Below are 15,357 nucleotides of genomic sequence, written 5' to 3'. Positions count from 1 at the left end.
CTTGCAGTTTTTGCTTTTGCAAAGCCAACAGTATTGCTTCTTAGAGCCTTTCTGCTGTGCCTCTGAGAGGCCTCAGGAATGGTGCCATTTTCTGCTATGTGATTATAGAGATCAACTGTTAAGGATTAGATCACACAAGTTGGAATAAAGTTTAAACTTTATTCCTCCTGCCAACAGCTCCTAACTAACTGGTCAGGGTTCTCTCCCACAAGGGATAAAAGAACCCTGCCCAAGGTTGCGAATGGGATTATATAGGATAGGGATACAGGGAGGTTTCAGCTTTCTGATGATCTTTAAAATAATTGGCTCTTGTCTAGGGGTACCTTCCTATTGCTCCCTTGTCCTTCCCTCATAGGCTACCTGGTATGGCCAGGTAGATTGAGGCGGGGTCTATGGAAAAAGGCTTCTGAAGCCCCAGCACGTATCTCACACCATGTGGTCCTTACAAAATGGTGTTTCTCCCTGCTCAGAACCTCAGAACAAGCCTGCCATGTGGCTTTTAGAAAATGGCGTCCCTTCTTATTCAGAATTCAGGTCCCAACACCATGAGCTGCAATGTCAGAAAGGCCTCATTACTGCAGGGAACAGACCAAAAAATAATATGGCATCATGTATGTTAATGTTTATTTAGTAGTTCTATAGTTTTATAGTAAGTTCATAGTTTTATTAGATTTAGCCATGTTAGATTTAGCTTCTGATTTCTGAATTTACTGTCCTGCAGTTCCCAGATTCCCAGGCCCCTCTGCCCCTGTGACCCCAGCAGCTAGGCAGTAAAACAATTCACTGATGTCAGTGAGTTACAGACTGACTCAAAAAGATAAGAGACAGCTGTATGTGCTTGTGAAATATAGGAAATAGTCAGGTAAAGATTAATGTTGCTTTTAGCTCTGTCATTGTTTGCTGGCTCAAGGCTATAAAATAGCTTTGAGACCCTGATGAGCCAGACTTCTCCCAAAGACCCCCATCCTGGTGGGTTAAGAACAAGGAGAAGGGGCCGGGCGGTGGCGCTGGAGGTAAGGTGCCTGCCTTGCCTGTGCTAGCCTAGGACGGACCCCAGTTCGATCCCCCGGCGTCCCATATGGTCCCCCAAGCCAGGAGCGACTTCTGAGTGCATAGCCAGGAGTAACCCCTGAACGTCAAATGGGTGTGGCCCAAAAACCAAAAAAAAAAAAAAAAAAAAAGAACAAGGAGAAACAAACAGACCACCAAAATGTAAGCTGAGATAAGCGGTGCCAGGGAAGGGGACTGTCTGGTGTGAAGTAAAATTTATGTAGACCTGTGGAATGTTTGAAATATCACCCTTTGTGGATTTGTGTAATTGACCTAAGATGTAATGGAAATATCTGAAAAGTATAAAAACCTGCTCTCCCCTGAGCTTGGGGTTTGAGACAGCGTTTTGTGCTTGAACCTAACCTCCAAAAATTCACTGATTGACTCGCCTCGATTTTTGTAGTTTCTAACAATGTACATTTTTCAAAAAACAAAATGTTTTGGTATTCTACAGGAGTAATATTTAGTGTCCTCAATGCTCTGTCTCTTTCCACCCATCTCTGAGAATACTAAACTTAAACTCCAACAAGCCCCTGCATACATGAGCTGTTATTTAGGGAGCCACAATGTTTGTGCAGAGACAGGAACAGCTCAGAGGCTGGTTATCAGCCTCAGCTACTACTCTGCAGATGGAGAATGACCGAGAGAGTTAGAGGAGTAAGGAAGTTGCCACAGTGTCTACACATGTTTCATTCTGAGCAAGTCCAGTTTGGGTGTGGTCCAAAAAAAAAAGAAAGAAAGAAAGAAAGAAAGAAGGAAGGAAGGGAGGGAGGGAGGGAGGGAGGGAGGGAGGGAGGGAGAGAGAGAGAGAGAGAGAGAGAGAGAGAGAGAGAAAGAAAGAAAGAAAGAAAGAAAGAAAGAAAGAAAGAAAGAAAGAAAGAAAGAAAGAAAGAAAGAAAGAAAGAAAGAAAGAAAGAAAGAAAGAAAGAAAGAAAGAAAGAAAGAAAGAAAGAAAGAAAGAAAGAAAAAGAAAAGTGTATTGGCACTACAGACAATGACTTGGGTTGGACAACCTAGTATGCCTGGAAGAAAGAAAGAAAGAAAGAAAGAAAGAAAGAAAGAAAGAAAGAAAGAAAGAAAGAAAGAAAGAAAGAAAGAAAGAAAGAAAGAAAGGAAGGAAGGAAGGAAGGAAGGAAGGAAGGAAGGAAGGAAGGAAGGAAGGAAGGAAGGAAAGGAAGGAAGGAAGGAAGGAAGGAAGGAAGGAAAGAAAGAAAGAAAGAAAGAAAGAAAGAAAGAAAGAAAGAAAGAAAGAAAGAAAGAAAGAAAGAAAGAAAGAAAGAAAGAAAGAAAGAAAGAAAGAAAGAAAGAAAGAAAGAAAGAAAGAAAGAAAGAAGAAGAAGAAGGAAAGAAAGAAAGAAAGAAAGAAAGAAAGAAAAAGAAAGAAGAAGAAAGAAAGAAAGAAAGAAAGAAAGAAAGAAAGAAAGAAAGAAAGAAAGAAAGAAAGAAAGAAAGAAAGAAAGAAAGAAAGAAAGAAAGAAAGAAAGAGAAAGAAAGAAAGAAAGAGAAAGAAAGAAAGAAAAAGAAAAGTGTATTGGCACTACAGACAATGACTTGGGTTGGACAACCTAGTATGCCTGGAGCCTAGAGTTGGTATTATGCCAGAAAACTTCAGGGGTAAGGTCTCTTTGTATTTAGGCCAAGGTTTTTCCTTTCCATGTCCCCCATATTTGCTGGGCTTATGCAAACAATTGTCACTCTAACACCGTTTATGCTGTGCTCCTTTGACTCTAATCCTTTTTTTTATATATACATATATATTTTATTTAAACACCTTGATTACATACATGATTGTGTTTGGGTTTCAGTCATGTAAAGAACACCACCCATCACCAGTGCAACATTCCTATCACCTATGTCCCAAATCTCCCTCCTCCCCACCCAACTGTACTCTAGACAGGCTTTCCATTTCCCTCATATATTCTCATATTAGGACATTATTAGGACAGTTCAAAATGTAGTTATTTCTCTAATTAAACTCATCACTCTTTGTGGTGAGCTTCCTGAGGTGAGCTGGAACTTCCAGCTCTTTTCTCTCTTGTGTCTGAAAATTATTATTGCAAGAATGTCTTTCATTTTTCTTAAAACCCATAAATGAGTGAGACCATTCTGTGTTTCTCTCTCTCTGTGTGTGTGTGTCTCTCTCTCTCTCTCTGACTTATTTCACTCAGCATAATAGATTCCATGTACATCCATGTATAGGAAAATTTCATGACTTCATCTTCCACAGCAGCAAGTCTATTCTCAGCTTCTGATACCCTGTCCCAGAGCTTATCCATTTTGTTATTCACTTCGTTTACTGAGTTTTTCAGGCCTGTTAGTTGACATGTTATTTCAGTTTGGAGTTTTGTGATTTCTGTCTTCATATTTTCTTGGTCCTTATTAGTGTTCTGTTCAACTTGATCCATGGTTTCTTTGAGTTCGTTGAGCATCTTCCATATTGCTTGTCTAAAGTCCTTATCTGAGAGGTTGATTAATTGGTTGGTCATTATCTGGTCATCAGAATTATCATCTTCATTCTCTATGTATGATGCTGGCCTGCGTTGTTTCCCCATTGTCACACTTGTATTGTGGGTTTTTCTACGTGTGTGGTGGTATTCATTGGCTAAATAATGTAGGCAGCCACACTCCTCTGGCTCCACCCTTTCTGGATGGGTCGACTTGCCTCCACGGGAGGGGAGTGTTCCGTGGATGAAGCCTCACACAGGATCAAATCTTAGGCCTGAGCACGCAGCAGAGAAGACAGTCCCGAGAGAAATGCTGGGCTTCAGGGATCCAGCACTGTTCTTAGTGTGATTTTTTTCTTGTTGTGATGGTGTTCTTTCCTTAGAAAGAGGGCAGGCCACATAGCAAAGCAGAGTGGCCATGTGCTCTTTTGGAGCCGCTTTTCAGCCCACTCCCAAGAGGTTTACACGACAGGACAGTAGACAGACACACACAGGCAGCACTCACAATTTTTCACAGTTGGGCCCCACCGGGCAGGCATAGTTTCATAGATTTTCTAAGCCTGACGTCATAAACAGGGGACCTGGCTTCTGCAAAGTACTGCTTAGAGCCGGTTTTCATGTTATGGAGCAGTTCCTTGGCATTCCAGCCCTAGAATTGGCCTCTGGGAGAGCAAGTTTTCTGGAGCCTCTTTTCGGCCCACTCCAAGAGGTTCATGCAACAGGACAGTAGACAGACACACACAGGCAGCACTCACAATTTTTCACAGTTGGGCCCCACTGGGCAGGCATAGTTTCCTTGATGCTAATCCTTAAAAAAAAAAAACCACTTTTTAGGTTAAATTAGGTTAAATTAATATGCATGTGCATGGAACTGTAAAAAAAACTATGCCTTCAATGTTAAAGGAGTTACATAAATTGTGTGGCTTTAGATTGCTTTGTGTACTGCTAAGAAATGTTATAATGTACTACAATCTGGGGACTTGAGGGACAAAGTAATTGTACATGTATTTTGTTTTATTTTTCTTAATGTTTTTTGGCTGAAAGTTCAAAATTAAGGTGTCAGCAAGGGGATTTCTTCTGAGAATTCTGTTTACTGCTGATTGTCTTTCCACTGTAACTTCACCTTGTCTTCTTTCTTTGCATCTTTGTCCTCCTAAAAAAAAATCAATGCAGACGCACCTACTTTACCCACTGCCTATAAACATCAGTTACACATTAAACAAATTAATACTAAACTTCATCAAATTTCCTATTCCAAATTTTGTTTTTACCCTCATTGTTCATTTGTTGTACAACCAAACTTAACTACAATAAGATGAGGTCTTAGCTGAAACATGTCATAATTTTATAACAACATTATTTTCACATTTATAAAGAATCTAACTCAATAATTGGTAATGTTCAAGTGCTGTACATATTTATTTGTTTATTTTTGTTTTGAGACCACAGCTGATGGCCCTCAGGGGTTACTCCTGGCTCTTTGTTCAAAAATTGCTCCTGGGAGGCTCGGGGGATCATATGGAATGCCAGGAATAGAACCTGAGTCAGTGTCAGTCCCAGGTTGCCTCCTACAAGGCAAACATCCTACCACTATGCTATCACTAGCTTCTTCAGTGCTCTTTTTATTTCTATCCTTCTGAAAGTCACTGCCTTTAACTCAAGCACTAACTACAGGGTGGCATTTATATACTCTACTAGTAGGAGGTAAGAAGTTTCCTGTTTTTTACCCTCCCTCATCCTCAAACTTTCCAATCTTTACAAGTAATAAAAATTTTAAAAAATAACTCACTTTACCATACAAATTAGCATCTGAAGCCAAAAGCCAAACAAGGGATATTATGCCCCTTACCTCCACCACTTAAAGTTTTTTTGTAATTAGTAATTTATGATAATCCTCAGCCATCTCATCCTCTGCAATCCTCTAGTGATTATAGTAGCTATTCTGTTCCTTTCAACAATTCTACACAGAAAATACTCCAGTATGCTTCACCCTGACTGAACAAGTTAAGTGCGAACCACCAGGGGAAGAAATGGAAAGAATTCAGCATAAGGCAACAAGTGGAGAGAGAGAAAGGAGGCTGAAACTATACCCAAACAGAATCAGCCCACCTACCTACATATATTTATAGCAATACAATAAAATTCAATGTCAGTAAAATCATAGCCTGATAGCTCTGATTCATAAATACTTCAAAACGAGAGAACAACTACAATATGAAGGTAATAGAAAGGCCTTATCATACTTATTTTCTTTATTTGGGGAATAAAAAAATAAGACTTGTATCTCTAGTGATCAGCTGTCTTCTAGAAAGAATAGGTCTTAGTTTGTTTTTAGTTAAGAATGTTTCCTAGAAAGCTTACATGTATACCAAGTGCAGTCAGAGCCAGGTCAATGACTTCCTTTGCTGTTTGGGAAGTCTTCACTAATAGGTTTACTATCTGTTAAACAAAAAGAAATACAACAATAAACATTTGATTAATCAAAGGCAAATCTTGACTTAAAGTGTTGACAGTAAAGCACATAAGCAGAAAACAATTTTTATCATGATGTACTTTCTGCTAATTGCATATTATACATAAAATACAGAATCTATTTTAAACTATGTGGGTCACAAAATAAGGTCATGGAATAAGATCTAGCAAATGAGATGAACATTTTATTTTATTGTGGTTTTTGGGTCACACCCAGCAGTGCTCAGGGGTTACTCCTGGCTCTATACTCAGAAATCGCTCCTGGCAGGTTCTGGGGACCATATGGGATGCCGGGATTTGAACCACCATCCTTCTGCGTCTAAGGCAAATGCCTTACCGCTGTGCTATCTCTTAAGCCTCAAGAGATGAACATTTTAGAGCAAAAATTCTATTACAATCTCTGCCACTGAGTAGACTAATAGTTTTGTACTAAACTACTGGGAAATTACAAGATATAAGAAATCATATTTATAGAGGTCACTGAATTATAAAATACTATGACAATAAAAAACATATAGTCTGCAGGGGCCAGAGAAATGGCATGCTGTTGACCCAGGATGGACCGCAGTTCTATCCCCCAGGGTCCCATATGGTCCCCCAAGCCAGGAGCAATTTCTGAGTTCATAGCCAGCAGTAACCCCTAAGTGTCAATGGTGTACCCCCCATATATATATATATAGTCTGCAATCATGTTTTTTTTCTTTAAAAATGGTTATTATCAGGGCCATGCCAGTGGCCAGGCAATGCTGAGAATCAAGCACGGGCCTTACATATGCTCAGTTTTTACCTTTTATTGTCATTAGGACCTTCTCCCTGACAGGATATAAATGACACAAATACATAGCATCAATGGAAACAACATATACAAGCAAAACCAATAAAAGAATAAAGTTATATGAAATCTACTCATGATTTATTTATTTATTTGGTTTTTGGGCCACACCCAGCGCTTCTCAGGAGTTACTCCTGGCTTTTCTGCTGAGAAATAGCTCCTGGCAGGCACAGGGGACCATATGGGACCGAACCAACCACTTTGGATCCTGGATCTGCTGCTTGCAAGGCAAACACCACTGTGCTATCTCTTCGGCCCCAATTCTTAACATTTCTATCCCTTACTATCTATTTTTCTCTTTAAGCCATTGACTGACATAATATATTGTCTTATAAGGTGACTGATATTATATCGTTATAGCACCAAGAATTACAAGGAATTGTCTCAGTACCCTAGAAGGGCTTCAAGTACCTAACTCAGTGTTTGTTTTACCAGAGTGGCAAAGATGTTTTGTATTTTCTGTTTTGTTTTGTTTTTGGGTCTCACCCAGCAGTGCTCAGGGGTTACTCCTGGCTCTACGCTAAGAAATCGCTCCTGGCAGGCTGGGGAGACCATATGGGATGCGGGGACTCGAACCACCATCCTTCTGCATGAAAGGCAAACACCTTACCTCCATGCTATCTCTCCAGCCCCGGATGTTTTGTATTTTATAGCTTGTGCTAACCTTGACATTTAATTTCATGAGATGCTTCTAATTTTTTTGTTTTGTTTTGTTTTGTTTTTGTTTTTGGGTCACACCCAGTGACCCTCAGGGGTTACTCCTGGCTATGCACTTAGAAATCGCTCCTGGCTTGGGGGATGGAACCCAGGTCTGTTCTGGGTCAGCCGCGTGCAAGGCAACACCCTAATGCTGTGCCACCACTTCCGGCCCCACTTCTAAATTTTTAACTTTGAAAAGCACTTTAAGAAACACTGAGTAGCTGAAGAGATAGCACAATGGTAGGGCGTTTTTTGCCTTGCAAGAAATCTATCCAGGATTGGAAGGTGATTCGAATCCCGGCATTTCATATGGTCCCCTGTGCCTTCCAGGAGCGATTTCTGAGCTCAGAGCCAGAAGTAACCCTCCCCCCCAAAAGAAACACTCATTAGGGGCCGGAGAGATAGCATGGAGGTAAGGTATTTGCCTTGCATGCAAAAGGACGGTGGTTCAAATCCCGGCATCCCATATGGTCCCCGAGCCTGCCAGGAACGACTTCTGAGCGTAGAGCCAGGAGTAACCCCTGAGTGCTGCGGAGTGTGACCCAAAAACTGAAAGGCAAAAAAGAGAAAGAAAGAAAGAAAGAAACATCAATTCTCTAATAAGATAACTTATCCTGTAATCCTAATAAATCATCTCCAAAGTACCTAGTTTCTCCCTCTCCTCATTTTTAGGGGGCAGTTACACTCACACACTGACTACTGATCCACATCCCTGCCCCTGAACTCTACGTGATTTCTAAGGTAATGTTTTAAAATTAGGAAAAGCATTAATTATAAGCTGTGGGATTCTACTGGTATGCCCCTCTGTTGGACAAATGATATTTTAGCAGAGCACAGTGATATTTGGTGAGTAAGCTAAACTACAGAGAAAATATCCTTTCTCATATAGCAGAATCCAATGTCAGACTGCAAAACTAAACATCAGCATGAATACAACTCGTTTCTGATGCATTCCTGTTTTATGGGAATTACTTTTCCTAGAAGGAGGAGTCCCTGAACAAAGACTCTCACCAGGAAGTAACTTTTGAGAACAAGTAACTTCTGAGAGCCTGGGGGGCGGAGACTAGGGCATGGGGAAGGGTATGGTGTTGGAATGATATTGCAAGAAATCTTGGCATTAACAATGTTGTAGATCGCAGTGCCTAAAATAACTATTTAAAATTATTTAAAAAATTCAGGGCCGGTGAGGTGGCGCTAGAGGTAAGGTGTCTGCCTTGCAAGTGCTAGCCAAGAAAGGACCGCGGTTCGATCCCCCGGCATCCCATATGGTCCCCCCAAGCCAGGGGCGATTTCTGAACACTTAGCCAGGAGTAAACCCTGAGCATCAAACGGGTGTGGCCAAAAAAAAAACCAAAATAATAATATAATAATAATAATAATAATAATAATTCAAGAACACTCCTCATGAAAATATTGGATGAAACTAATTGCCACAGAAACAGAATAAAAATCTGCATAGAAATAATATGTGCTGCTTGGTTGAAGTTCTTGCTTGCTACAGGGAAACCTCTGTAGTTTCTTACCATAAATATTTGACTATTCCTCACAAGCAGTGATGGCTGCATTTATATCTGAACATTTGTGTAATATCTACTTTGGCCCAAGCAAAAATGTTTTATTTTATATATGTTCACACACACACAGAAGTTTCTATGTGACTAGTTTTTATTGTGAGATATGACACATACCTACATCATAAAATATTCATAAGCTTTATTTTCACTGTTGAACCTGGGCTCTTATACTATAGATGATCAAATTAGTCATAACAATTGATGGTAAAGGCAAACTTTAGTTGACCCATGGGAGGTAGCAACATAGCTAAACCCTTAAAAAAAGTCATCTCTCCCAATTCATCTATTTATTATTACATAAACCCAAGTCCCTAAAAATAAATGACCATCTTAAGTCCCTATCTTTAAGAATAGATAAGTTGTATTCTAGCAGCCCCGGGGGGGGGGGGCGGTTTGTGGGTGGGAGATATGGGATGCAAGTTGGGAATGGGGGGTGGAGGGAGCACAAATTTGGTGATGGGAATTCCCCTGATTTAATGCTAATATGTACCTAAAATATTATTGTGAAAGATATGTAAGCCAATATGGTCAAAATAAAAATTAAAAAAATAGACAATTTGGGGCCCGGAGAGATAGCACAGTGGCGTTTGCCTTGCAAGCAGCCGATCCAGGACCAAAGGTGGTTGGTTCGAATCCCGGTGTCCCATATGGTCCCCGTGCCTGCCAGGAGCTATTTCTGAGCAGACAGCCAGGAGTAACCCCTGAGCACCGCCGGGTGTGACCCCCAAAAAAAACCAAAAACAAACAAACAAACAAACAAAAAACAAAATAGACAAGTTGAACAAAATTGTTTAATACTAATGGAAGATAACTCTTGTGAAAATAGCCATATTACATGTTTATGCAGATGCTTTTCCAGGGATCCAGAGAAATGTTAATGTCAGAGGGAGGGAAAGAACATCTGGCAAGCTCTGCTCTTTCCATGTGAAAATGTTCAAGTTTATGCTTACCATGATTTGTGATTCCTGTGTGTGCTTCTGTTTACTTTTCCTAGTACAAAGACAAACTTGTGCCCAGGAAGTGCATTTTCTCACAATGCCTACCCTTGCATAGTGCATATCCTGACTATCTCTCTTCTGTGGAGTCTTGAAATTTAATTTTTCTGGCTGAGAAAAGACTTACAGTAACACCATTTCTGGTCTCTGTCTCGAGGAAGTCCACATTGAGAGGAATTGTTGCAGGAAAGTCCTTTTTTTTCTCTAGTGTGATGAATCTAATCAATTGCAACAATAACCCGAAACAATACTGATTCCGAGTTATTTTTAGAGATCTATTTACTAATATTTTCGATATATGCAAATGATATTAAAACAAATGGAGGGCCGGAGCAATAGCACAGCGGTAGGGCATTTGCTTTGCATGCGGCCAACTGGGATGGACCCGGGTTCCATCCCTGCCATCCCATTTGGTCCCTGAACCTGCCAGGAGCGAGTTCTAAGCACAGAACCAGGAGCAGCCTCTGAGCACCGGGTATGGCCCAAATCCAAAACCAACCAAGCAAGCAAACAAAAAAACAAGTGGAAAGACTGGTAAAGTCAGTTTACATTATGAGTTGAAAGAAATAGTCTCAGGATATTAGGCATGGGAACAAAAATGAACCAGAGATACATTCACATAAAGTCTGAGAAGCACAACCTGAACGCACCTCCAGCTGATGTTTAACCTCACGGTTTCCCTCCCTTCTCCAGAGGCCCCTAACTTCCTGGTAAGCACATGCAAGCCCTGCAATACTTTACTGGACCCAGTAAACCCAAACCAAGGCCTTTTACTTCTTTACTGGAGTGTAAATCTCAATTAACCAAAGGCTTGGAGAGGTTGAGCGAATAGGAGAAGTCAGGTCCTATGGGTCTAAGAGCTAAATTAAAAACAATCAGTTTATCTGCTCAAAGGTAAATAGAATTATTGATTTTTTGAGATGCTTAGGAAACCCTCCATATTTAGAAACACAAGCTTTTAAGGGGCCAGAGAGATAGCATATAGGTAGGGCATTTTCCTTGCATGCAGAAGGATCGTGGTTCAAATCCCAGCATCCCATATCATCCCCCGAGCTTGCCAGGAGCGATTTCTGAGCATAGAGCCAGGAATAACCCCTAAGCGATGCTGGGTGTGACCCAAAACAAAACAAACAAAAAATAATAATAAGGGTTAAAAAGTATACTGGAGCTTGGGAGCCGGGAGTCTAGCAAGAGGGGGTTTGGCAGGCTCCCGCCATGCCAGAGGCCTTCCTAACCAGGCCTAGTAGGGGTGCGGGACTTGGGTAACCCCAGCACCCCTCTACCACCTTGCTCCAGATCTCCAGGGCTTCCCCGGGCCACATGCCTGGGCAAGCTGGTGAGTTGGGCCCATTGGTGGAGCTTGAAGGTAACCTAGGCTTTCCCCCATTATCCATTCAGCTCCTTAGGGAGGGTCTGGGTGGGCCCCTGAACTTCTAGCCTCCCAGCTTCTTGAAGGATCTCTCCTTCCTGGGAGCCGGGAGTCTAGCAGGAGGGGGTTTGGCAGGCCCCCAACATGCCGGAGGCCTTCTTGACCAGGCCTAGTGTGGGTGCGGGACTTGGGTAACCCCAGCACTCCTCTACCACCTTGCTCCAGATCTCCAGGGCTTCCCCGGGCCACATGCCTGGGCAAGCCGGTGAGTTGGGCCCCTTGGTGGAGCTCGAAGGTACCCTAGGCTTTCCCCCATTATCCATTTAGCTCCTTAGGGAGGGTCTGGGTGGGGCCCTGAACTTCTGGCCTCCCAGCTTCTTGAAGTCACTGGTAATCTCTGTCCAGTCTATATTTTCAAAATCGCGCGGGGGCTATTGCCCCCGCGCGCACAAGAAACATTAATAGTACTCACACAAGAAACATTAATAGTACTCACTATCATTGAATTATGTTTTTATGTATGCAGAATGTCCATTTTGTACTCTGCCCTTTTGCATACCCCTTCATAAGTTCATATTTCTCTTTAACTTCTTTAAATGCTATCATCATTACTCCTCATTTACCCTTTCTAACTTAAGTACTGTAGAGTCCTAAGTCACAGACCAAAGTGGTGCCCTGGAGTTAACACCCACCCAACTATTTTAAAAGGCATAAAAAAGACACATATCTTTTCAACATTTTATGGGTGTTTTCTTTGACGGCTATAAACTTTTGCTGAATATTTTCTTATACAGTGACGATCCCCTCCCCCATGTTTTTTATTTTCTCTTTGTGAACAGCTCAATATGGAATTTGGTGTGAAAGAATCCCTCAGTTTAATACTTATGTTTGAACCAAGTCACGGGTATTGTTGGAAATGTTCTTAAGCCCCCATATATCTGATAGCACCACGTGGCTTTATTACTTGTTTGCTTAGGCACACTAAAATGGGAAAATACTATACATATCAATAAGTTCTTATCTAATAGAGATGGGAACACACAAATCTTGTAGAGCAATGAGACCTTACACCCTGAACATTGACATAAAGACCAGGCACAGGCCTCAGAAGAATGGGCATTCTCCATTAACCCCTTGAGCTACAGAAGACATTTACAAAACATCCAAGGTTGTATATAACATCACCTGTACCAGGGAAGACCCTACAGCTGCTCTGACATCGATCTACTTAAAAGAGACACCCCTTAACACTGAGAAGAAAACAAGAACAATGACCTGCTTACTGGATAGGGCTTGCTGTATTGCCCCTTAATTGTGAGGTTTGTCTATAACATCACCTGGAAGCGATCCTCTACCACGAAAGACCCTACCACTGCTCAGACATCGTCCTGCTCAAAAGAGACTTCCCTTAACACTGAGAAGACTTAACAACAACAACCTGCTTACAGGACAGGGCTTCCTGCATTGCCCTTTCATGGTGAGGTGAAACGAGAAGACACTCCACATCATGACTTCAATGTAGGATATGCAGATTCCAGAATCTTTAATACAGAAACATGATACCAACAACAGAGACTGTGTGAAAAGTGTGTTGGCACTACAGACAATGTCTTGGATCAGACGATAACTTGCCTGAAGCCTAGAGCTGGTCTTATGCCAGGAAACTTCAGGGGTAGGATCTCTTTGTATTTAGGCCAAGGTTATTCCTTTCCATGCCTCTCATATTTTGGTGGGCCTATGCAAACAACAATTGCCACTCTAACACCGTTTTTACTGTGCTCCTTTGACTCTAATCCTTAAAACGCACCCACTTAAAATTTGAGGTTAACTTAAGCTAATATTCATGTACATGGAAATGTAAAAAATACTATGCCTCTAATGTTTAAGGAGTTACATAAGTTTGATGGCTTTAGATTGCCTTGTGTGCTGTTAAGAAATATTATAATGTGCTACAATCTGGGGACTTGAGGGACAAAGTAATTGCACATGGATTCTGTTTTATTTATCTTAACTTTCTTTGGCTGAAAGTTCAAAGTTAAGATATCAGCAAGGGGACTTCTTCTGAGAATTATGTTATGGGTGATTGTCCTTCCACTGTAACTTTACCTTGTCCTCTTTCTTTGCATCTTTTGTTCTCATAATTCAAAATAAAAAAATTAAAAAAAAATATACTGGAAAAATACTTTTCTAGTAAAGAGAACCATACATCTCTTTCATCAGCAGAACTGTAATTAAAGAAAAGAAAAGTTAAACCTCAGTTAAATTTAAAAATTAAAATGGGGACCGGAGAGATAGCATGGAGGTAAGGCATTTGCAATTCATGCAGAAAGATGGTGGTTCAAATCCCGGCATCCCATATGGTCCCCCGTGCCTGCCAGGGGCGATTTCTGAGCATAGAGCCAGGAGTAACCCCTGAGCGCTGCTGGGTGTGACCTAAAAACCAAAATAAATAAATAAATAAATAAATAAAATGAAAATGAAATTATATAATTATTATGCTAACTTATATTTAGGATTATCAATGGAAATGCTAACTTCTACTTAGGGTTATCAATAGAAGGAATTTTTGGTGGTTGTGTTTTGGGCCACACTGGGTGGTGCTCAGGGCTCATTTCTGGCAGTGCTCAGAGGAACATCTAAGGTGTCGGGGATTAACCCCAGTTGGCCATGTGAAAGGCAAATAAATGTCCTACCCACTATGCTATCACTATGGAAGGGTTTTTGGATCAGCAAAAATTTTCTGTACCTCAACTTCTCATTGTTGGATAGCTGCTGCAGATGTCTTGCGTCCCTAAGCAAAACCTTAGTGGGGTCAGAAAACCTTCATGGGGAGAGAGCAGGTACACGAGTGGACGAATATGAAATAGGAAAGCGGGTACACAAGTGGATGAATATGAAATAGGAAATAAATAATTGAGACCACACAAAATGCATTGTATGGGGGCCCACATTTATGAGACGAGAGACAACTTTACTTTTCAGCTGATGACATTTTAAGCACACTCTGGTATGCAAGGTAATTTCAGGGAAACAAAGGGCAAAGGATCCTTAGGAGGGACAACACAATGGTACCAGACCCTAGAATCAACATATCAAATAACTACCTGGTGTAGGTGAGAAAGAGCCCTGCTAGAGGTAAGGGGAATCATTAGATGGAAATGTTTTGGGGTTAGCAAAAAACAGGGTTTTCAAGAAGCAGGAGGAGAAAAACAGGTTCTGCAAGAAATGTTTTTGCATCCCTGGAAAATGGATTTTTAGGAGAGAGGGAAATTATTGTTTACCACCATGGAGCTAGAACCAGAAAAACAAGTTGCTGGCACCAGGCTATACTCGATCTAAGAGTTACAAATAAACTAGCCAGCGGGGAGTTTTTGGCGGGCTTTCTTTGGTACTGAAATTTCTTTATGACTTCAGTATAGCTAAGGCCGAATGTCTGTAGTATAGCAGAAATGAATTAAAGGGAAATGTTAAGTCACTGCCATGACAGAAATATAGCCAGTGATCCATGCAGGGGTTTAACTTCTTCAACAGGCCTTCTGGCATAGGTATTTCCTGGGAGGAAAATTAGGCACTGCACCAGGAAAACCAAAAGACACATCTGGAGTGTGCCTCCCTTGATAATGGAGACATGCAGGCTGCGTGCCTCTACAGATAGCCATTCTCATATCAGATCAAATTGCATTCAACCTCAAGAAAGTGTTCAGAGACCAAGGGGGTCACTACTTACTGATCAGGGGAACCTTAGACCAAGAAATACTAACTTTGATCAATATCTATGAACCGACTGTAGAACCAGCAAAACATATAAGGCATTTACTTACAAACCTAGAAAAACATATGGAGGGAAATGTGATAGTAATAGACATCATCACTAGACAGATCCACTAGGCAGAAAACCAGCAAAGATATAAGAGCCCTAAAT

The sequence above is a fragment of the Suncus etruscus genome, chromosome 12 (genome assembly GCF_024139225.1).
Source record: "Suncus etruscus isolate mSunEtr1 chromosome 12, mSunEtr1.pri.cur, whole genome shotgun sequence".
In the NCBI taxonomy this organism is placed as follows: Eukaryota; Metazoa; Chordata; class Mammalia; order Eulipotyphla; family Soricidae; genus Suncus; species Suncus etruscus.
This window is presented reverse-complemented; position numbering follows the sequence as displayed.